Genomic DNA, 24,187 nt, shown 5'->3' with positions numbered 1-24,187 from the left:
TTGATGAACAAAATAATGAACTTATCTAAATAAGGTTTACAGACCCTATTCATTAAGTCCATAAAGATAGCTGGAGCGTTCGTCAAGCCAAAAGGCATGACCGTGAACTCGTAATGCCCATATCTCGTACGGAAAGCAGTTTTGGGAATATCTTCCTCGAGAACACGAAGTTGATGATACCCAGAACGCAGGTCGATCTTAGAAAAATATGAAGCACCTTGCAGCTGGTCAAAGAGATCATCAATTCGAGGTAGGGGATATCGATTCTTGATGGTAAGCTTATTAAGCTCACGATAATCGATACACATTCGAAAAGACCCATCTTTCTTTTTCACGAAGAGGACAGGAGCTCCCCAAGGTGAATAACTCGGACGGATGAATCCTTTATCAGATAACTCTTGAAGCTGTTTCGATAACTCTTGCATCTCTGACGGTGCAAGACGATAAGGTGCTTTCGCAATCGGGTTAGCATTAGGTACAAGGTCGATATGAAACTCAACTTGACGAACTGGAGGCAAACCAGGCAGTTCATCGGGAAACACCTCTGGATAATCCCGAACAATCGGAATATCCTGGATACTCTTACTTTTGCTCCTCTCCTCGCTGACATGTGCTAGAAAAGCAACATATCCCTTTCTTAAATATCTTTGGGCCTTTGTACACGACATAAGCTTCAAACCGCCAGATGGCTTCTCTCCACGAACTTCCAAAACATCGCCAGACGGAAGAGGAATACGAACAATCTTATCGAAACAAACCACCTCAGCGTGGTGTTTGGTTAACCAATCCATTCCAATGATGATGTCGAAGCTCCCAAGTTGCATTGGCGTGAGGTCAATAGGATAAAGATGGCTATCAAGGTTCAACTGACAATCACGAATAACAGAATCGAGAACAAGAGGTTTACCAGTAGCAACTTCGACAGATAAGGGTTTCCTTAATTTAGTTCTAGGTATCGCAAGCAAAGGTTCAAAAGATAATGAAACAAAACTTCGATCGGCACCAGAATAAAAAAGAATAGATGCGGGTTGATTATTAACAAGAAACGTACCGTTGACAACCTCGTTGTCGGCCCTCGCTTCGTTTGCATTCAGATTGTAAGCTCGCCCTCGAGCAGGATTCACATTGGCATTGACGTTCGCATTTGGATTCGCATTAGCATTTGCCAGCCTCAGACAGTTGTTGCGGAAGTGGCCAAACTCTCCACAATTAAAACATGAACCTGGTGGGAATCTAGCAGCATTCCCTTGTGCCGGAGCTTGAACCTGGGCAACCTGATTTTGTCCTGAACGACAAACGTTGGCTAAATGCCCAAATCTACCACACGTCGTGCATTTCTTACAAGCCTGTTGTGCAACATGATGACCGTTGCAGCGAGCACAATGAGGTGCGGTACCAGCATACGCCTTTTTCGCAGGAGGTTGAGCCGGTGCATTCTGTTCAGCCTGAGTCGTAACAGCAAAGTTATGTGCACCCTTTCGCTTCCTTGATTTCTTCGACGACTCACCTTCTTTACCTTTACCCTTCTTCTTGTCTTTAGCAGAATCAGATGATTTCTTCTTGTCACCCTTGCGGGTGAGTTTACCCTTTCTGACTTGGGATTCAGTCAAGGTAGCAGATAACTCGATCGCTTGACGAAGGGTAGTGGGTTTAACAACGATCACAATATCCAGCATAGAATCAGGTAGACCATCAATATATCTTTCGATTGCTTTGTCTGGTGGGGTAACCATGGTGGGACACAATAGACTGAGTTCCTCAAAGCGATCCGTATACGCACGATGCTCAACCCCATCTTGTTTTAAATCGTCAAACTCTCGCTCCAAAGCTCGAATCTCGTGACGGGGACAGAACTCTCTCATCATGAGAGCCCGAAGCTCATCCCATGTTTGTGCTAACGCCACTTCGGCACCCCTATCGCGCATAATACCATTCCACCAGGTAAGCGCTCGCTTCTCAAACACGCTTGAAGCAAATTCAACCTTACGTGCATTCGGACACTGCACATGCCTGAATGTGTTCTCAATACTCTCGAACCACTGTAGGAGCGCAGTTGCTCCTTGTGACCCAGAAAACTTTAGAGGTTTAGCGGAATTGAAGTTCTTGAAATTACACTGCGCATTGTTGTTGTTATTATTGTTATTGTTGTATATCTCGTGAACTTGAGTTACAACACCAGGAAGCACAGCAGCTACTTGTTGAGAGACTAGGGCTGCGATTTCTTCAATGGTGAAAGACTGTGCTTCACGTCGTGGAGGCATTGTCTAACAAGGAAATATGAGAAACGAGTAAGGTTGATAATTAGGAAAAGCGAAAGATGTATCGACAAAACACAAGGAATGCGATCATTTGTTCGTTACCTCGAACAAACAAACGACACGCAGTGACTAATCAAAGTAAATGAATCAAAATAATGCATCGCGAAGACATGCTCGCCTATAAGTGAACACTCACCCCAAGAGTTCCCAGGTAAGAGTGACTGGTCCGATTATGTGGATTTGTACGAACACTCTAGCCTTAGACAGAAAACTCAGGGTACAGGCATTCACTCTTCCAGTTTGCACGTGTTCACATTATTTTAACCCAAACTTTGACGAGATTTTGAAAATGCAAAAGGCACTAAGCCAAATATGAATCAAATTGGAAGGGTTCAAAACCATAAAACAGAGGGTTCAAAACCTAGTAATCAATCATCCTAGAATGGATGATTAATTTTCGAAGCAGATCCGGATTTGTGTTCTCGTTGTGGTTATCACCTAAGGATAGGTGACGGTATTGTTTTAAAATCTAAACACAAGTAAACTTGTGTTAGGGTCCTAAAGTTATAGTCTAGGTCAAAGCATTACTAATAACCTAATTCCCTATAACCATTGGCTCTGATACCAACTTTCTTCTATCACACCCCGACCACGTAGGACAACAAACCGTGGCGGAAACATCGGGGAGTGTTGTAACAGAAGCAATCGTTTCACAACCATGGATACAAAAAGTGTTTCGTTTTTTTGATAATATTAAACAATGCATTGTCTTAACATAGAACAAATAAGTTTTATATCGTCTATCATAGTTATTATGTCACTAAGGCCTCGTCCAGATCCTATGTGACGCATGCACCCTAGTAGTCATTCAAGCATCAACACCTGAAACATATGTAAAAACTTAGTCAGCAAAGAAATGCTGGCGAGTACATAGGTTTTATAGGAGTGTCGAATTCATGGCTAGTTTAAGTGTTGCAATACTTTATTAAAAACTTTGTTTTGAAAAGAGTATAATATTGCAACTTAATTGACCAACTCGAATCAAGTGGGTTATAGTTTATAAAACCTCGTAGCCATGATTCTTAACCCAAAAACCTTTGCTTTAGAACACCAACTTGTAAAACATCTTGTAAAAACTCGTTAAAAACTCGCATAGTTTATATCTCTTAGAAAAACATCGTTGTGTGATATCGTTTCAAAATCGTTTACCCAAGTGAACTAAATAACGCCACGATATGTAATATGATGAAAACACTTATATATAAGAAGTACCATCGGCGTATCTACCATGTTTTCACCACATTACACCCGTCTCGTTATCCAAACACTTAACCAAAAACCAATCGCTTATCGAAATCGTTTAACATCGTTTCCAAGTCGTTCCCAAATCGTTTACTCGTTTCACCTCGTGTATCTCGTTTCAAATCGTTTAACTCGTCCCAAAATCGTATTCGTTTTAATAGTGAAACTACTTTTGGTCGTCTCGCTAACAACATTCAAACCTGTGTGACTCGTTTATTGTTCAACTCGTTTCGTATTAACAAACCACCAAAGGGTAAGTTAACAATCATCAGATTCAGTCGTTACCCACAACTCCCACACATAACCATGGGTGCAGTGCAATAACGGGATTTGTCAGATCCTATGGTACCATAACCTAATACTGGTCGGCTTGATCAATGCTAATGAATGTCATTCGTTATGTAATTACAACCAACAAGTCGTGTACACCTTATCGAAATCGTTATTAGTTTTGTATAAACCACCTTAATCGTTTTTGAAATCATCGTTTAAACTTTGAAATTCGCTTTGTACATATGAATCACCCCAAAACAATTGAAAACAGTAAAAGAGGGGACTATGTACTCACCTTGGGTGCGTTTTTAAATGTTAACACAATCCCTCAAATTGTTTATGCGTCCTAAATAAAGTAAGGATGATTTTTAATAATCAAAATTCACATAAATACCGAAGTTTCTCCGATACTTAGAATTTTCACATAACTTTGTGTTTTCTCGAAAAGTCATTATTTTTGATTATTTTGGTGTATTTGTATATATACATATACTCAAGCGTAATACGCATAATCTTGTCAACACTAACACATCATCATACACATATTGTAAAACACATAGCACATTGTGACACATTAAATTTACTTATGAACAACCCATTCTAGTTATGTTGAAAAACACTTATTTTATGGTTTCGGTAACATTTTTGAGCGTCGGAAGCCACGTATGACTAACCGAACACCAAGTAAACTTAGTATAAGTTAAAATACTTGTTTTTATATCAAAAATATCAGTTTCGTTACTAATCAAAAACAGTTTAATAAAAATCCTTCGAAAAGGCGATTTTTAACCGTTTTACCGCATAGTTTTGCATCAAACGTTACCCGAACCATCCCAAATCGAAACGACTTGAAATTTTGACACAACCCATGTTATTTACTGAATAAAATAATGGTTATACTCACAATAGTGCAGGTCTTAAATAGAGCATATAAATTATGTAAATTTCACATATTTTATCACTTTTTAAGCTATATGTACAACATGCAATGCTACCAAACCTATGTCAAAGTTTTATGCCATTATATTACACCCAATAATGTTATTTTTAGTGCTTGTAACCTGATCTAAACAGTTTTTGTCATATAACTATTTTTCATCATTTCTTGAGCTTTAAATCGACATATTCCTTCATGTACAAGTGCCTAAATCATACTATCATAACATTAACAAGTATTTAACAAGAAATTGAACTTCAAGGCTCATGCACACACATATATATGTACGGTTATACATACATATATATCACCACCATTTTTTTATTTGTTTCATGACCCATTTCTTTTAGAATTTCAAGTTTAGTGAAAATCCCAAGATTCAAGAGTAACTTCAAATCATCAAGAACAACCAAGAATCAAAAGTATGATTTTAACATAGTGTTATACCTTCAAGATTCAAGTAGGTTATGGGATGAGATTTTGATGATAGAAAGCTCGAAATTACTTGAATACACCTTGGAAACACCTTTGTATCTTCACACCACTTGAAACATGCTTGAAAGGAGCTTTGATTCTTAAGAACAAGGTTTGAAGAAATGAAAATGGTGAGGGTGAAGGGTGTGGACGGTTGGGAGAGAGGAGAGAGAGTGATGAAGATTGAATTTGATCTTGCTTGATATGAAGATATAAATAGGAGATATGGAAAGATATATGGAAGATATGGAAGTAGCATGCATCACCACTTGTCCAACAAAGATCAAATAAAATATTTAGAGATCTTGCAAATATTTTGGTGGGGCCACATATATGTGACCGTGAATTCCAAGGGGGGAGGGGGTCCATGTGTAATTTTGATGGTAAATTAGATAGAAGTAGGTGTTTAATCGGGTACCGGGTATTTTATCTAGCGTTTAAATCCCGGTTTGTGGCGTTCTAAATTATTTTTATTTTTCTATAAAAATAATCTTGCCAAAACATTACTGAAATAAATTTCAGTTGTCAAGATTGGATGCGTTGTCTGCGTTTTGCAGTATAAGCACTGTGTTGCGCAGAAACACGCGGTACGCGCTTAAACTTGAAAAGAACGTTCTTAAGCGTTTTCATTTATTTTTCAAAATGAACCTGATTAGAAATAAAATTTCAATCATAACAGAATATCTTCTGGATTTAAATATTATCCGGGCGGTCACCAACGTTCGTTTCGCAGTTTTGTTGTAAATAGTTCTTTAATTCAAATAGTCATGTTTTTGCCATACCGAATCCTTCAAAACTTATTTCTAAGTTATGTAAAGGATATTTAGGGTATGTTTGGCTTACGTCACAGTTCCGGAGTGTATGTTGCGTTAAACTGATTGCGTTTAAGCACCAATTTGCGTATAACCTTCCAGAAGGTGATCTAAAGCTTGAAATCGGAATCGAATCAAATTGTAAAATTGTCAAACACAAATACACATATATTAACACTAAAACACATAATAACACCAAAGCATATTGTTTTATTGATAACGGACATTGTTTTACATAATACGATGATTACAGATCACAGTTGTCACAGGTCCAATAGCTTTAATCCATGGGTTTGAAAGTTAATTCAATAAATGTTGCATTGACAAAGTGTGGCTTTAGAATATTATTTGTCCACTAAAGTGATCGGCCCACTTACACATTTTGGTCCACGGTTCAAGGTGATTAATGCAATGCATTTTTGGCGGCCCATCCTAGTTCAACAGTTCATTCAAGATGCACAAGTTTATGACACAAACAATTATGACAAAGTGTGAAACAAGTAACGTGTCGGGGAAAGGCCTTGAAAGCTCGGGTTGTCACAGTTAGGACTTCTACAAATGGAATATTTACATGCAATTGTTTTAGTAGATTTACAATTTTTTTGAGTGGCTCATCGGTCTTTTGGCGAAGTAACCGACCGGGATAAGGCACCGGAGGATTCTTGGGTGGCTCTTGGCTTGGTGTAGGAGTCGTATCTTTTTGGGGTGTTGATGAAGCTGTGGTTTGGCTGGGTGAACTCCTTTCAGTTGTGGGAAGCGGAGCTTCCTCGGGACCTATGGTACGGTTTCTCAATGTGATGAGATGTACTTGCGCCTTTGGTTTTGTTTCGGTGTTGCTAGGTAACGCGCCTTGTGGTCTCTCGGAGAAATTTTTAGCTAGTTGATTTAATTGTTTTTCAATGTTTTGAATAGTAACTTGTTGGTTTCTAAAATTCGATTCTATTTGTTGAAATCGATGCGAGTTTTTCTTATCGGTTCAGAGATGAGGCGTGAGACGGTGTCTTCAAGCCTCTCTCGTCCCCCTTGTTGTTGTTGAGAGAAATTTTGTGACTCATTTCGTGGTTGTTGAAAGTTTGTTCTTTGGTTTTGATTTTGTTGGTTACTACTATTGCCAGGTTCTCTCCAACCAAGGTTAGGGTGGTTACGCCATCCTTGGTTGTAGGTACCTGTCGGAGGACCTGACGGCCTAGGTCTATTATCAATGTAGTTTACCATTTCCGTTTGATTAACCATTTCTTTCATACAACTCTAATTTTCATGTGATTAACCATAACCGAGGCCGTTTTTGCCATTTCTAACTTTTTGATTTTCGAAGAAAGCGCCTCGATATGGGCTTGTAAAGAAGTGCTTTCGTCAACCTTATGGGCGCCCCGGCAATAGATTTAGTGCCTCGGGGAGTGTGCCACTGAAAATTGTTTTGAGCAATTTCCTCAATTTGATTATAAATTTCATTTGGTCGGCGATTACCTAAAAGTCCCCCGGAGCTAAAGTCAAGTGTTTGTCTTGTGTGCGGCAACAACCCATTGTAGAAAGTGGATACTTGTTGCCATACCGCAAGACCATGATGAGGACACTTTCTTAGTAGCTCCTTGAACCTTTCCCAAGTTTCATATAAGGATTCCCCATAATCTTGTGAATATGTGTTAATTTCAGTCATTAATTTAGCCATTTTAGCAGGAGGGAAATACTTATATAGAAACTTTTGGGCTAGTTCATCCCAGGTGTTTACCGAACCAACTGGGAGGGTATTAAGCCAAGCCTTAGCTCGGTCTTTTAGTGAAAATGGAAATATTCGTAGGCGGATGGCGTCATTTGATGCTCCATTGATCCCTAAAGTATCACATATTTCCAAAAAGTTGGTAATATATAAATGGGGATCTTCGTCCGCAAGCCCGTGGAAAGTTGCGAAGTTTTGGAGCATTTGGATCAAATGCGGCCGAAGTTCGAAGTTGTTGGCATCGATATTCGGCGCATTGATAGCAGCGCCATGATTATCTACAGTGGGTCGTAGGTAATCCATGAAGGTACGTTGATCCGCCATTGGAAATGGGTCCCCCGAAACTTTCTCTTGGTTTTTAGCTTTAAGTTTTTTTCTTAGAAAGCGTTCGGGTTCGTCTAGAGGTTCTTTTATGTCCCTACTGGAACTGGAGCTCATACACTGCATAGAAAGTTCAGGTGCGGCGCCTGGGTTCAAAGTCCTGCAATAAAAATAAAAAGAACGTTGGTCAGAAGTTTCACCACGGCCCCGTGCTCAGATGAACACGGCCCGTGGTCGGAGTTACAGTAATTGTTTTCCGGATCCCTATTACTGGAGAGCTCGACACGGCCCCGTGCTGCACCAACACGGCCCCGTGCTCAGCTCTCTATAACTCGGAAAATAAAAACTGCCAGTAACAATGCTTGGCACGGCCCGTGTCCGACCAGGCACGGCCCCGTGCTGCAGTCTGCAGAAGCTGAAAAACCTAAAAAAACAGAAAAATAAGAAAAACGATTAGGCCGTTGATTCCTAACTTTCTTAAAATCCCTGTGTCCCCGACAACGACGCCAAAAACTTGATGTTTGTCGGTGTGTATATATTTTTATGTATATTTTTAGTCCTTTTTAACACTTTAGTCAAGTTTTAAATTTATAAAACACAATATTCTACGAGCACTAAACACACATATGGCAAGTGCACCAATCGTGAGCGTAGTATAGTGTTGGTAAGATAGCGAGGTCGTCCAAGGACACAAGAGCTTTTAGTACCGGTTTATCCTCAACGTCTAATCAAATCAAAATTTTAGGAAAAGGTTTAAACATGAAAATAAAAACTAAAAATGCTGAAAATAAAAATAAAAATAAAAACAGATAGACAAGATATATCACTTGGATCCGACTCGCCTTTAGTGTAACCTTTGATATTTTCCGCACTTTTTCACTTTTTAAGAGATTATCTTAGTTATGGTAGTAGGCCCCTCTTTTGAAGGTGACGTTACCCTAACCTAGTAGTTTGAGTCAGCAAGGATACAATCCTAAAGGGTTGGATTATTGAAAGATAATTAATTAAGTTATTAATGCGTAATGTGGTATGCCCCTCTTTTGAAGGTGACGTTACCCTCGGCTAAGTGGTTTGAGTCAGCAGGGATACAATCCCAAGTAGCCGGGTTAATGTATTAATAGTAGTTTACATATGAGGGGATCAAGCCATTCGCACGCCCGCCATCCAATACCAGTGGGTATTGAAGGAGGTCCTAGTAAGCTTGACCTAGGTCCTGGCAGGATCTATACACTGAACAAGGCAAGAACCTTACCAAACCATTCCCTTAACCCCCGACCAGGTAGCCAACATATCTCTATATAGACCGTAGAGATATGAATGGTGTAAATCTTTTATTTTATATAGACAGTAAAATAACGCCAAGACACCACGGACAAATGATAAGGAAGTTTCACCTTCAACATAAGAAACTAGTTATTAAAGTCATTAATACAAAACCAAATAAAAACTGCGAAAAGATTAAAAAAACAAAAGTATTACACTAAATGCTTGTCTTCACCAAGTGATGTAAGAGACTTAGGCAAACATGGCCTTTGATTGTCAAGAACTCTTACTATCAATCTTGGATCCCGAGACTACTACACACACTCTATGATGGATGATGGATGATGGTGGTGGATGTGGGTGTTGTGATGGTAGTGGAGTGTGGGTGAAGTGGGAGAGAGGTGGTTTGTCAAGGGATGCCTTTGAAGTGAACCAAGCACCTCTATTTATAGCCTGCAGAGAAGCCCGGACACGGCCCCGTGTCCATTGGGCATGGCCCCGTGTCCATTGGGCATGGCCCCGTGTCCATCCACTTTCTCTTACTTCATTAATTGCAGTTTGTCTGCATTAGTTGACCACGCCCCCGTGTCCGCTGGGCATGGTCTCGTGTGCAGAAGCGTATCTGTACTATCAAGATATGCTTGGATTCTACCAATCTTAGCGTTTTCCATGGCCGTGTTGAGCTGGGCACGCCCCCGTGTTGGGAAATGGAAGCCTCTAGAACTTTGTCTTTTCTGCAGACACTTGAGCACACCCCCGTGTCCACTGGGCACGGGGCGTGTTCAGCTTTCTGATCTCTTGTTTTTGCTTGGGAAGATGCTGTCGAGGGTCGGGCATGCCATGTTTATTCCTTTCCTTGTATTTATGTTAGATTTAGTTGTATATTTGCTTCTTTTGTTTATTTGCGCTCATTTAATACTGAAAATACAAAAGGAAGAAAAAAGCACACTTTTTCCAACATCAATACTAAAAAAGGGGTTAGTTTTATGCCTCATTTGATGTAATTTATATGTTGCATTTTACACACATCAAATACCCCCACACTTGAATCTTTCTTGTCCTCAAGCAAAACTCTTTGTAATGTGGCTTACACACCCAAATGGAATGGGTAGAAGAGAAGTTTTGGGCTTGTCTTGAGTGTCGGGATTCCAAGATCTTTATTAGGTTTTATTTTTATGTTATTTACAATCCTATTCGTTATATTCTTAACCAATAACAACTTATCGAAAAAGAAAACTTTCAAATATTACACATTTAATAACCGAGAAGTTCTAGTTACGAATTATATAGGAATACAATTAATAATGCGGGTTAGAACTGTTCATCCGACACAACATGGTAAACTTAATGTCAAGTCTCCCAAGCTTCTAATCTTGCTTCATACGACACACATGTTGCTTCATTGTTCCACATTTACAACCACTAGATCCTTAAATACACCTCAACTCCAAAATTAGTTATCGCTACCACCTGCCTTATCCTCCCTAGTTCACCATGCTTCCGATTTCAACCATTACCATCTATATAGCGCTTTCATGAACCCTAAGTTAGTACCTTTCTTTGAACCCTTAATTGGCTCCTCAATTGTTGTACTTCAAATAGATGCTTCATTAACATACACTTACACTTAATCTCTAATTCGAACACATATGGGTAACCTAAAGTCATGGAACCATGGGAGGTTCTCCACAAGCATGGTAAATTGGAGCACTAAACTAATTATTCACACACTATCTACTTTGAATAGGTTAATCACTTCACATAATGATATATTACAAAAGCTTTTGATTTAACACCCATTATAGAATGTTGAGTAACATTCTAAGCATTAGAAATTAAAATGATGAAAACACGTTTTCATATATAAATTTTAATGAAGTTGGTTTTGCTATTAAGAGAAGTAGTTACCATTTAATGTTTAATAAAAGTTCAAAAGCTTTCGTTGTGAATTCTCTAATTACTATGTGCTCTGATACAAACTTGTAACACTTATCTTTTTGCCATGATTATATCTGATTGATGTTATAGTCGAAAAATATATGTTTTGAATAAAATCATTTATGTTCATGAACTCAGTAGTTGAGTCCCAAATATTTTTCGGGCACACATCCTAAGTGCCATGTGATTGCAGGAATCGAGGATGATAAGACTACCATATGAGGAGATAGAGGTCTAGAGGGCTTTTGAAGATTTAGATCTCTAGTCTAGTTTAACTGATGAAAATGTTATTGTATAATAATACATATGTAAAGTACTCTTTAATGTTTAATAAAATTTCAAAAGCTTTCGTTGTGAATTCTCTAATTACTATGTGTTCTGTATATCAGATGCGTAACACTCCCAAGAGCTTATCCTGGGATGTGGGTGTTACATACCACCTGCCCTTGTTCAGGGTATTTAATCATTTATCAACATCTAGGTAGTTTGGAAGAACTGATGAAATTATATGAACAATGAACAAGTTGTGGATAACTTTTGATGGTTTTTGGGTGAAGCTCAAGCTTTTAAGAGAAGTTGATACAACCTGCTCTTGTTCATGCTATTTTGTCAATCGTCAACATCCAGGTAGTTTTGAATAGTTGATGAAATTCTATGAATAATGAGCATGTTGTGGATAACTTTGGGATCGTTAATGAATTTTGGGTGTAGCTCAGGATATTAAGAGAACTCGCTACCAGCTCTTCTTCATGGTAATTTATTCAATTGTCAACATCAAGGTATGGGTTGATGAAATTTTTTGAATGTCACACCCCAACCACGTAAAACATCAAATCGTGGCGGAAACGTCGGGGAGTGTTGTAACAGAATTATTGTTCCACAACCATGGTAATTAAATTAGTATTTTATTCATCACCCAGGGGTGGAATACATTGTTTCAAACGAGAACCCACATGTTACATTGTCTTAAAACTACTGAAATAAAGAGTACATAATGTAATTAAACTAAGTCTAGCTCTGTTTTATGTCACTAAGGCCCAAATCCACCCTAGCGTGTCACGATCATCATCCTATGCATTAGCTCCTGAAAACACATGTGAAAATAGGTACGTCAGCATAAAAATGCCTGTGAGTAACATAGGTTTGTAAAAATAGGATTCATGACTTAGGTTTAAGAAAAGTGTTTGATAAAAGTTAGTCATGAACCTTGTAAAATGTTTTGTTTTGTAAATCAATTGAAAAGTGATGAAATCAGATGATATGTATAAGTAAAGAATAATGTATGGTTAAAGAATAACCAAGTAGAAATAAGTTGTAAGAAATAAATTGTTTTGAAAAACGAAGTCTTGTGAAAAATATGTTATTTGCAAAAATATATAAGTCCAAAATCGAATGATTTAAATAACGGTATGTCATGTAATACAATACAAGCACTTGTATATAGGAAGTACCAGCGGCGTATCCACCATGCTTGTAGCATACTACACACATATCGTTACTTAAGTCACTTAAACAAATCACCAAAGCATATAATTCATGTTCAAACCAATCATCAAATGTTCTTGTCTAAACCATTGTCAATGTTTAAAACCCAAAATGTAGTCATGTAGTTAAAACAAAAGTTATGTATGGTAAGTAACAAAATGAGAATACTTAACCATAAGTAAAAAGGAACAAAACAAAGTATTTTGAATAAATCAAAAAGTTATGTTTTGCCAAGTAAAAGCTTGTTTTATTGATACAAACATTTATGTGGTAAGTTAACGCATTACATTCAAGCCTTGAGACAGCAGGATAACCTTAGAGTAAAGGTTATCAAAGTAAAATGTTTTCGGATTCAGCCATTCCTTTCACCCAAACAAACCTTGGGTGTCAGGAACGGGATTTGTTAAGTCCTATGGTACCATTACTTACTACCGAGCCGCATAGCTAATGTTAATGAATGTAGTAAAGAACCGTTTATGCAAACCAAATGTCATACCAAATGTAAACAAGTTATGTGAAAACAATGTACTAAGTATGCTAAGTAAACATACAAAGCAGAAAAGTCATGTAAAACAGTGTGCTAATATGCCATGTAAACATATATAGCAAAACAATGTAATGTAAATCAATGTGCTAGCATGCTAAGTTAACATACATAGCAAAACAATGTAATGAAATCATGTACTATAAGTGTACTAAAGAACATAGCAAGCATATGATGTGAAAACAAGAAAGCACGAAAGTAACAAGTAGGCACATGTGTTTCACCCCAAAATGTTTGGAAAACAGTAAAAGAGGGAACTATGTACTCACTTGAGATTGCTTAGAAGTCGTAGGATAACCACCAAGCAATGCTAGAAGATCACGGAATCAAACGGCACCTATATAGGTATCTACATTAATAAACGGACCTATCGGAGGATCGGGTAGTACGAGGGTTCGTAAACCAAATAAGTACGGGAACTTATGTAATATGGTTTGACAAAGCCTACATACTAAAACGAAACTTATTCTTAGTGCTTTTGACCCGTTACGACCCGCTTAGGTAGCTTATGCTACTTTAACGCGTCATTCGCATAAAATGCGTTCGGAAAGCATAACTAGTCCTATAACAAGTAAGATATGCCTTAGCATGCTTAATATTGTTGTTAAATCAGTTTAGATACCAAAAATTATGTTACATAGGCTTAAAATAAATTTTAGCGTAAAAAGGGCATTTTGGTAATTTACCTAAGGCACATATACTACCTATCATACAACTACTTAAACGATGTGACCATAAGGCATAACCTCGGAAGGTTATTCCCTATATACTATGGTCACCTAAAGTGTTTGGTCGGACCCTAAAGATCGACCAAATGGGTCGGGTTCGTAAGCATAAGCGATTGATTAGATCGCTTACCTTTACGACCCTAAACAAGCACAAATCTAAAAGCGACGAGCTAAACATGCTAGAACATGTTTAGTAAAGTTTAGAAAACAGGTTTGGTATTAAAAAAAACGGTTTTAATACCCTAGAGTAGTTTGGTTACAAAATACGCGAGAGAACGCATTTTGGCCGAAACTACGACTCGTCACTGAGCCTAGATAACGTGGTAATCAGTAGGTATAGTTACTAGGGACTATAACCATCGTGATTACGCTCACTTTATGAAGTTCAAACGAACTTCGCGTTGACCATAAACTGGTCAATGCAGAAAGTCAAACACAGTTTGACTTTAACGCTAACACGAACAAAAAAATGCGAAAGAATACTTACAGAAGGTCCCCGCAAGATTTGAACCCGATTCACTCTCAGGTAGGAAGTATATAAACTTCCACTTAGAGAGCTTTGAATCAGATTTCAAATGTGAGGGAAAATGAGCAAGACATGGGGGGTATTTATAGGAAACATGGAACCGTTAAGATCGTTTCTTGTTCCCCAAGCGTTAAATCTGAGCCGTACAACACATACCCACTGAATTACAAACCCATGGGAGCCCCTAGGATTGATAAAAAACATTTGCAAGTGGTTTTGAAGTGCTAAACAGCTGTAAACAGCTGTTTGCAACATTTTTGCATATCTGGGGAGGCCATGCGGCCCGCATCAGGATCCACACAAACTCAGGCGGGCCGCCTGAGGTTGTCTGATCAGCATAACTTTTCAAAAATGGCAGTTTTAGCCCCTGCATGCTTTTAAGTCCATTTTCGACATGTTTAAGGCCCGTTAACCTCATTTCAAGCCTCTAAAATGAAGTTAAAGTATAGGGAACTCAAAACATGCTCAAAAATATCTCGGATGTCGGTTCGTTTGGTCGTACGATCGCGATGTTCGCTTAATTACGACGGAATGCGCATAAGCGCGAAAACGATCCAAATTGCGCGACGAATGGATTTTTCTCATGCCAAACATTAAAACATAATATTTTATGCTTACATAAATTTTTGGATATTCCGGATGTATTCAGAACGTAAGTTATGCGCGAAAGTGCAAACTTATGCACTTTTTGACGCTTTTAGTCCCTGAATGAGCATAAAGTTTATTTTAGCACACCGAACCCCTCAAAGCCTATTTCTAAGCTATGTAAAGGATATTTAGGGTATGTTTAACTTATGGGCATGTTCCGGAATGTTCGTTACAGTTCAAATCGGCATACTTTCACAGTTTGTCAATTTTAGTCCCTGTAAGCGAATTAACTTGAATTTTGCCATACCAAAGCCTTCAAAACTTATTTCTAAGTTATGTAAAGGTTATTTAAGGTATGTTAAGCATAAAATGATGTTCCGGAGTATTTGTTTCATATAACTGATTACGTTTTCGCACCAGTTTGCGTATAATTCTCCAGAAAGCGATATAGAGTTTGAATCGAATAAAAGTCAAAACATGAAAAGCATCAAACACAAACAGACAAACATAGGGATCAAATAACTTTATTTCATTGATAACTGAACTGTTTAATGAGCATGATATGGATAATTTTGAATGGTTGGTTAAATTCAACTAAAAATGTTGGTAATTTTTGAAGGATTGAGATAATTCTACGGACAATGGTGGATAACTTCATCCTGAAGGACAAAGTAATCAATTAACATAAAATCACATCATGTCCTATTTTTGTTATTTTATTTATAAGCCCAAGTCTCATTCTCTCAACCTTGGAACATGAAAGAGATATTAACTAACATATTTGAAACCTTATTTATCAACACAAAATAGGTTTTTTTTTTGTTTTGCAAGAGCAGATTTTACTTAAAACAAAAAGTTCTTCAATTGTGCTAGAGTAAAATTAAAAGGTATGAAAATAAAAAAGTATCAAAGAGATATTTGTTAAACACCTATGCTCTTTAATTTTTATAACTAGATAATTGACTTCAAAAGTGATATTATTATAAGGAGTAGTTGTTTAAAAAATCATGTTAATGTGGAGTATTTAAATTACTAATGAGAAGCCGAGTCTCCTTCCCGAGGATCCTAAAGATTTGTAGAGTGTACATATTAACGAATCCAGAACCACCATTTCAAACTCTAACCAATATGAGTCCTAATATTTATTAGAAGTTTAAACGTAGCGCTATTATATGATGTTTAAAAAATCAACTTTCAATAAAACATCGACCCACTCCATTTAACAAACTTCAAATTTTCATTAGCATTTATTTTGAACTTGCACATGTAAATGTCTTCCACTAATCTCTGATATAAAACCGGATCTTGGTAGTGAGTTTTTTTACAATTACCAAATGAATGACTCTAGAATCTCTTATTACGCGACTCTCAAAGATCTCAAGTATGCATGTTAGGATCTGAGTTTGGATTGATTGTGATTTGTGTTTGAATTAAGATGAACAATGGAAGAGTAGTGCAGCGGAAATTAAATGGAAGCAAACTTTTCACAATCAAACAGGAGAAATGATTTCAAACATACATTTTCAACAGAGAATCAGATGCTTAAATTTATTTCAAACTTTGATTACACTTGCATGTATGCTTACAAACTCCCCCTCAGCCCGAGCTCAGTAATTTGTTCGTGCAGGAAGAAGATGGTGAAGAGCTAAACAGAACAGTACAGAGCACTGTTCTATTTATAGGCACGCAACAAACCACTGAGCATCTAAGCTGACATCACCATGAAAGTGACATCTAACCTCCTAGCAAACTCTTAACGTCTGACCTATACAAACACTGCTATGCTAACTACTGATGTTACAATACATTACATAAAGTAAATAAACAGCTGTTGCATCCTTCCACTGCTGTGAACCCAGCAGTACTTGTCATGATCAGCAGTGCTTGAAACAAGGCAGTAGATTGAGCAGCAGAGCTATAGTTCTTCATCAGTCTTTGACTTGATCAGCAGTTGTAGGTCAGCAGTTTGTATGATCAGTAGATAGGAGGTCAGCAGATGTTGAAACCACTTTCAAGGGGAGAGACTTGTATGCATAACATCTGCTTATTCTGGATCCACTGTTCTGATCCAGTTTTGGCTTTAATTATCTGTTCCTCTGGTAGGGTTCAATCCCAACAATCTCCCCCTGGAACAGATAATGCCAAAACTCTCCATTATTGGTAGATCTTTATTGCCTCATCAGCAGTTCCCTTATTTACCCTTTGAGTTGTAGTTCAAAGTTAAGGCATCTGTGTCATCATCATCCCTGCTAAGTGGAAGATCAAGGAGATCCTGCAAATCTTCAAGACTCTGGCCAAGAGCTTGTTCCCTTGTTAATTTCTTCACTTCTCCACTAGACTTGAACACTGTCAGTACGTGGGTCTGTTTATCAGATTTCCACTTTAGTACTTTTGAGCCTGGTGGGTTTCTTGGGAGATTTTTATTGGATGAGGTATTTGGTGATGCAGGCCTATTCATGACTGGCTGAGCAGTACTTGCAGATTGTTCCAATTCAGAATCTTCTTTCATCATTAACCTAATGCCCTCTTTTACAAGGTTATCACCAGCAATTAGATCTTGAATTGTTTCAGCACCCAACTGGTTTTGACTCCTTCTTTTGTAGATGGCAGCACCAGCTGGAGCAGTGGTTCTTTTGACTTGCAGCTTTGGTGGTTTTTTTGAGACCTCTGCTTTGGAGTAGTCAGGCTTTTGTGGAACTGTTAGATCTTTCTTCCTAAGTTCCTCTAACTTTTTGTAGGTAGCCCTGACCCTATTTTCTCCCCACTTTCTCATAGAATTCTTTGGCCCATAATCAGCTGCTATCAGCTCCTCTTTTATTCTCTTCAACTCTAAAGCTTTGTCTGTTTCATACTATTTGAATTTTTCAGGAGGAGTCTGTTTGACCTTATTTTTTATCATTTCTTGAATCCTGGCTGCCTCACTTTCAAGCTCAGGAATGGTCCAGTTGTTGTACATGTGTTTCTCCCCCTTGTATTTCTTGTAGGTCATGATGTTATCAATGTAGTCTTTTCTTAAGGACTCATCTGCCCTTTCTGAAATTTGCTGACATACATTTTTGGCAAATTGCTCCATAGATCTGACATGTGTGAGAAGAAACTGATAGTTTTGCTTAAATTCTCTATTAGATTTCCCTTGTTTATTTTTGTTTGAGATATCCTCTGCTTGCTTGGCCTTGATTTTCAAATATTCTTCAGTATTGTTTGGCCTGGGATATCCTTCAACTGATGGCAAACTCCTTTTAGCAGGGTCATCCTCATAATAGAAAGATTTGATTTCTTCTCTAACTGCTATGAGGTCCAAAGGAAATAAAACACCTACAGGAGGTAATGGCTTTTGAATTTGAGCTGAAGAGAGAGTAATGGGTTTTGGAATTGTGACAAGTGATAGAGGTTTTGATGATGTTGGTGGTGATGGAGAATCATCATCTGGTATGATAACCCTTCTCCTTTTTATTGTAGGAGAGGCAGATGATGTTTTGAGTGGAACAGTGGTGGTGATATGAGAGGCAGTGGTTTGTGATTGACTAACAGCTGTTGAAACAACTGGTTTTTCAACCACTGTTGTCATTACAACAGATGTTGTAACATCTGTTGTCTTCTGCTTTTTGACAGGAGGTGATGGTGGAGATGTTGTTTTAAGTGGTGATGGTGGTGGTGGTAAGGCAGTGATTGTAGTGTGTGTTGAAGTGGTGTGTGTTGTAGTGAGAGCAGCTGTTTGAAACAACTGAAGTATCAGAAGATGTTGATACAGCAGGAGTTACAACAGCTGTTTGGGTGGAGGTTTGATGTTGGGGGCTTTTGGACGGTGGTTTTGGAGTATGCTTTGTGAGTGTGGATGGTGTGGACTTGGGTTCCCTTACTTTTCTAGTAGGATTTCTTTTTAGCTTAGGATTTTGAACATCCTTTAGCCCAGAACAACCCTGCGCATTCATCTCCATGTATGCTCTTTTCTCCTCATTCCACCTTGATATATCCTTTGCCGCTCTATCCCTTTTTACATTTATTACACCTTCATCAAGTGCATTCTGGGTAACATAAACCTTCTTGCTATCATCTGGCAAGGGAATTTTCCTTAGCATAGCATCCTTTTCTGGCTTAATATACAAACCATTATCAATCCCTTTCTTCCTCCACTCCTGAATTTTTCCCCCTTTTTGGCATTATCTGGGGGAAGTTCATCAATAAAAAGAACTGTTGGAGGAGCAGTGTCAGTGGTTGTCAACAGATGGGCCTTTATAGCCTTGATGTTTGCTTGTGTGTTCTTGAACTTAGACTCCATTGTGTTTCTCAGCTCTTGAACATGTTTTTCATGTTGCTGATCAACCGTCTTTTGTTGTTATTGGAGAAAAGGTTGAAAAAGGTTCCATAGCTCATTTGTAACATCTGCTGGTGGTGGAGCAGGTGCTTGAGGTGGAACAGTAGTGGGTTGTACCATTTGAACTGTGTTGGTCCCCTTTGGCGGCCCTGTTAGAACGGTGCAACTTTCTTCGCTCGTTGAGACGGGTGTTTGTGAAGTAAATAAATATTCTAAAGAGTAAAAAATATAGACAGTGAGAGCGATATATCTTCAATAATTAATTCTTATTAATCAAAGAAGAAGGGGTCGATCCGAGAATAAACTCGAATCTAAATGTCACCCCCGGGCCAAACCAGGGGGTAAACTCTCATAAAAACTCTATATGAAATATTACAATACAAAAGCACACATAATTTCTACGAAGGAATCATGCATTTATAGAGAAATTCATAAGCCTATCTCAAATGTGATTGGTTATTGGTATGTGTGCCCATCCACTTGCATGTGCCTTATCTTCCTTTTTGAACCAACTTGTCCTTCTGTGATGAAATCACCAATTTGAGATATTTATCTTTTCTGATGAAAAGAATGAAAAGAAAAGATTCCTTTTTACTTTATGATGATTTCTTTTCCTAAAAGGAAAATTCCTTTTCTTTTCACCAGACATGCATTTCATTCATTAGAAATGCTTTGTTTTTCTAATGAAAGCTTTTTCATAGAAAAAATATATTATGTGTTAATAAGATATATTATCTTATTAACACAATTCTTTGACTTTGTAACATGTAAACTCCATATGTCTCGCTAACACTTTAAAGTCTTGTAACCTTGTCGAGATCTTTAATCAAAGAATTTAGAAGCTTGATTTTTTCTTTCTCGGTCTTCATATTTAGCGCTTCTGGGACGGTTCGTCGGTCGGTTCGTGTTGACGAAATTATTTCTAAGTACTTAAACTATTTTTAACAACAAATACAATAAAGTTGTCTAACAGTCACCCCCTATTTGTTGTTAAAAATACAAACAATGCACTTATACTTAGAAATAACAAATAAACTTTCTGAAGATGTATCTTTCTTTTCCTCTTGGCACGTTATCATGTAGGCATTTTTTTTTTATATTTGTTGACTGTATCTTCATTGGCATGAAAGTTTATTTGGCAAACGTCCGACTTTTTATGGATGATTATCTGATTATAATTCATTTGTCGTTATAATTCTTCACCTCGATTTATACTTCCACCTAAATGTAAGCATTATATCTTGTATCCCTACCAGCTAGGATATAAGTATCTTCTATCAAATATAGGATAAGTGTTTAGGCTGTTGATGAGGCTTCAAACAATAACAAATCATGCAAGGCTATAAAAAATGATCTTGAACCGTTGAGTTTTTTTTTTCGGATCAGAATTTCTGATGAATCTGATGAAATTTCTGATAAAACCGAGCAAAAAAAATCTTTTTTTACAGAATTTCTGATATTTTCTGATCAATCTGATCACATTTCTGATAAAATAATCAGAAAATCTGATAAAAGTTTTTTTTTAACAGAATTTCTGATGGATTCTGATAATTCTGATGAAATTTCTCATAAAAACTCTGAAAAGCTGAAAAAAAATGTTTTTTTAACAGAATTTCGGATGTTTTCTGATTAATCTGATGACATTTCTGATAAAATAATCAGAAAATCTGAAAAAAAAGTTTTTTTTTTAACAGAAAAACTGACGAACGCATCAGAAATCATCAGAAAAATCTGACGAACGCATCAGAAAATTCGATATATTTTTTTTTAAGATGAGAGGGAATAAGTAAGGAAAAGAGATATTACTTACACATATTTTTCTGGTAGAAGCCTAAGTACATGTTCTTTTCTTCAAGGAATATTTTGTGAAAAGAAAATTTCTAAAGATAATAATTATGAGTATATTTTCTAAACTTTCACACAATTTTTTTAATCTCTTTTTATCATTATCATTCCTCTTTTTTTTTTGAAGACTAACTAACCAGAATTTGGAGTTATTTCATTAGATAAGATACGAACAAACTTTCTTATATCAGAAACTTTCTTTTTAGATGTCAAAATTTTTCTTTCTGATAAACTAAAGTTCATTTATTTTTGTTTAACTCCTTTTTTTGTGTTTTTTTATATCCTTTTTCTACACCTCTTTTTATACAAAAAAATACTAATAGAGATAATAATAATAATAATAATAATAATAATAATAATAATAATAATAATAATAATAATAATAATAATAATAATAATAATAATAATAATAGTAATAAAAGCAATAGTAATGAAAATAACAGAAAGAAAATAATAGCTCTACTATATGCTTTATTTTTTTTTTTTGGATCTACAAAAAAAGATTTCTTTTTACCTTTAACAGATCAAGAATATACGTCTCTCTTACGGGAGCAAGGGATCTTGGAAATAATTAATCCAATCTGCTCTGATACCACTTGTTGGTCCCCTTTGGCGGCCCTGTTAGAACGGTGCAACTTTCTTCGCTCGTTGAAACGGGTGTTTGTGAAGTATATAAATATTCAAAAGAGTAAATATATGAAATATTACAATACAAAAGAAGAAGGGGTCGATCCGAGAATAAACTCGAATCTAAATGTCACCCCTGGGCCAAACCAGGGGGTAAACTCTCATAAAACTCTATATGAAATATTACAATACAAAAGCACACATAATTTCTACAAAGGAATCATGCATTTATAGAGAAATTCATAAGTCTATCTCAAATGTGATTGGTTATTGGTATGTGTGCCCATCCACTTGCATGTGCCTTATCTTCCTTTTTGAACCAACTTGTCCTTATGAAATCACCAATTTGAGATATTTATCTTTTCTGATGAAAAGAATGAAAAGAAAAGATTCCTTTTTACTTTATGATGATTTCTTTTCCTAAAAGGAAAAGTCCTTTTCTTTTCATTAGACATGCATTTCATTCATTAGAAATGCTTTCTTTTTCTAATGAAAGCTTTTTCATAGAAAAATATATTATGTGTTAATAAGATATATTATCTTATTAACACAATTCTTTGACTTTGTAACATGTAAACTCCATAATGTCTCGCTAATACTTTAAAGTCTTGTAACCTTGTCGAGATCTTTAATCAAAGAATTTAGAAGCTTGATTTTTTCTTTCTCGATCTTCATATTTAGCGCTTCTGGGACGGTTCGTCGGTCGGTTCGTGTTGATGAAATTATTTCTAAGTACTTAAACTATTTTAACAACAAATACAATAAAGTTTCCTAACAAACTGTCAACAACTGATGCAGCATTACTTTTATTTCTGCAACAGAGTTATCCAGTTTTTCAACTCTTGCCGTCAATTCTTGGTACTTTAAACCATCACCCAATTTAATGGGATCATCTAATTTCCCACTAGCAGTGGTTTTATCAGAGGTTGAGGTAGGGAGTGTAATCCAAACATCAACAACTGATGCCCCTTTTTCTTGGTACTGGGGTCTTCTTCCTTCAACACTTGATAATCTTTTAATGGAACCAGTGGTCAACACAAACTCACTAGCAGATATCAGAGGTGTTATAGAAGGAATTGCCTCCAAGGAAGTCTTATGGATGTAACCACTGTCCAAATGCAAACCAGTGGGTTCAACACTTGTAGTGGCTGCTTCACTTGGATTACTACCAAGAGTTACTTGTAACTCAAGGGGTGTAACCTCCTCAGGTTGTGTTGGTGGGTTAGCAAAGATTGATACATTAGGCCCAGTCTGTTGTTGAGGCATATTCTCATGGACAGATGATTGAGAAGGATTGGTTTGTGCCTGGTTCAAATCAATTGCATCCAACAAAAGTTTTATATTTGGTGGAATTGGGGATGTGAGGGTAGGTGTAGAAAGAGAATTTGCCCCGGGCATTGGGCTGTGGATGATGGAAACGAGTGCTTCCAGAGCATCATGATGTGGTGACCCTATTTGTACAACCTTTTGTTTTTGAGAAGAAGCAGGAGGAGTTTCAGGTATGGTTTGAGATATTTTTACCAACTGCTGTGAGGAAGTAGCAGCAGTGGTTTCTTGTGACTTTTGTGCTATCACTGGTAGTTGCTCTGGTATCTCATCCTCCAGAGTTGCCTTTTTGGTAGGATTTGGGTGTTTTTGAGTTTTCTTTTTCTATGGCTTTTGGTGATTGTAGGTGTGGGTTTCAAAGCAGTTGTTTTGCTGCCTTGATCACCTAGAGCAGTGGGCTCAGCAGCAAATACCTGAGGAGCAATGGTAGCTGCTAAATTCTGCTCAGGCACCTCTGCTTGTGTTTTGCAAGGTGTTGACATTCTGGTAAAAGTTTCAGCATTTAAGCTGTGCGTTTGAATAAATTCACCTTGGTTTATTAAAGAAATATCATCCTTACTGAATTTCTTTTCAAAATAATAGCTTAGAAATCTTGGAAACAGTAAGAATGATTTTGTTTCAATATTTTTAACCAAATCATTGAAGATTTCCTTGGAATAGTTAAAATTTTCTTCTTGTAGAATAGCATATCCCAAGTTTTGAATCTTGAATGGTATTTCATTAAAAGAAGTGGTTTTATTTGAAACACACATAAGGAGGGTATGGAATAAAAACCTTGTTGCAGGAGGGAAGAAACCTTTTTGTAAGGTATCCCTCTTCATCATTGTGTCTGCATACCCTCTTTCAATGAAGTCAATTTTTAACTCATTTTTAGGAAAAGAATTTTTACCTTCCTGATCATTGAGCTG

The 24,187-nt window shown here is 37.0% G+C and overlaps 1 non-coding gene across 1 annotated transcript; it reads left to right on the top strand.

Moving 5' to 3' along the window:
* The first annotated feature begins 7,612 nt into the window (after positions 1-7,612).
* LOC118483511 lies at positions 7,613-7,719 on the top strand. The gene has a single exon (XR_004870801.1). It is a non-coding gene; the product is annotated as a small nucleolar RNA R71 (small nucleolar RNA).
* Positions 7,720-24,187: the final 16,468 nt, after the last annotated feature.

This window comes from Helianthus annuus, chromosome 10 (genome assembly GCF_002127325.2).
Source record: "Helianthus annuus cultivar XRQ/B chromosome 10, HanXRQr2.0-SUNRISE, whole genome shotgun sequence".
Taxonomy (NCBI): domain Eukaryota; kingdom Viridiplantae; phylum Streptophyta; class Magnoliopsida; order Asterales; family Asteraceae; genus Helianthus; species Helianthus annuus.
This window is presented reverse-complemented; position numbering and strand designations above follow the sequence as displayed.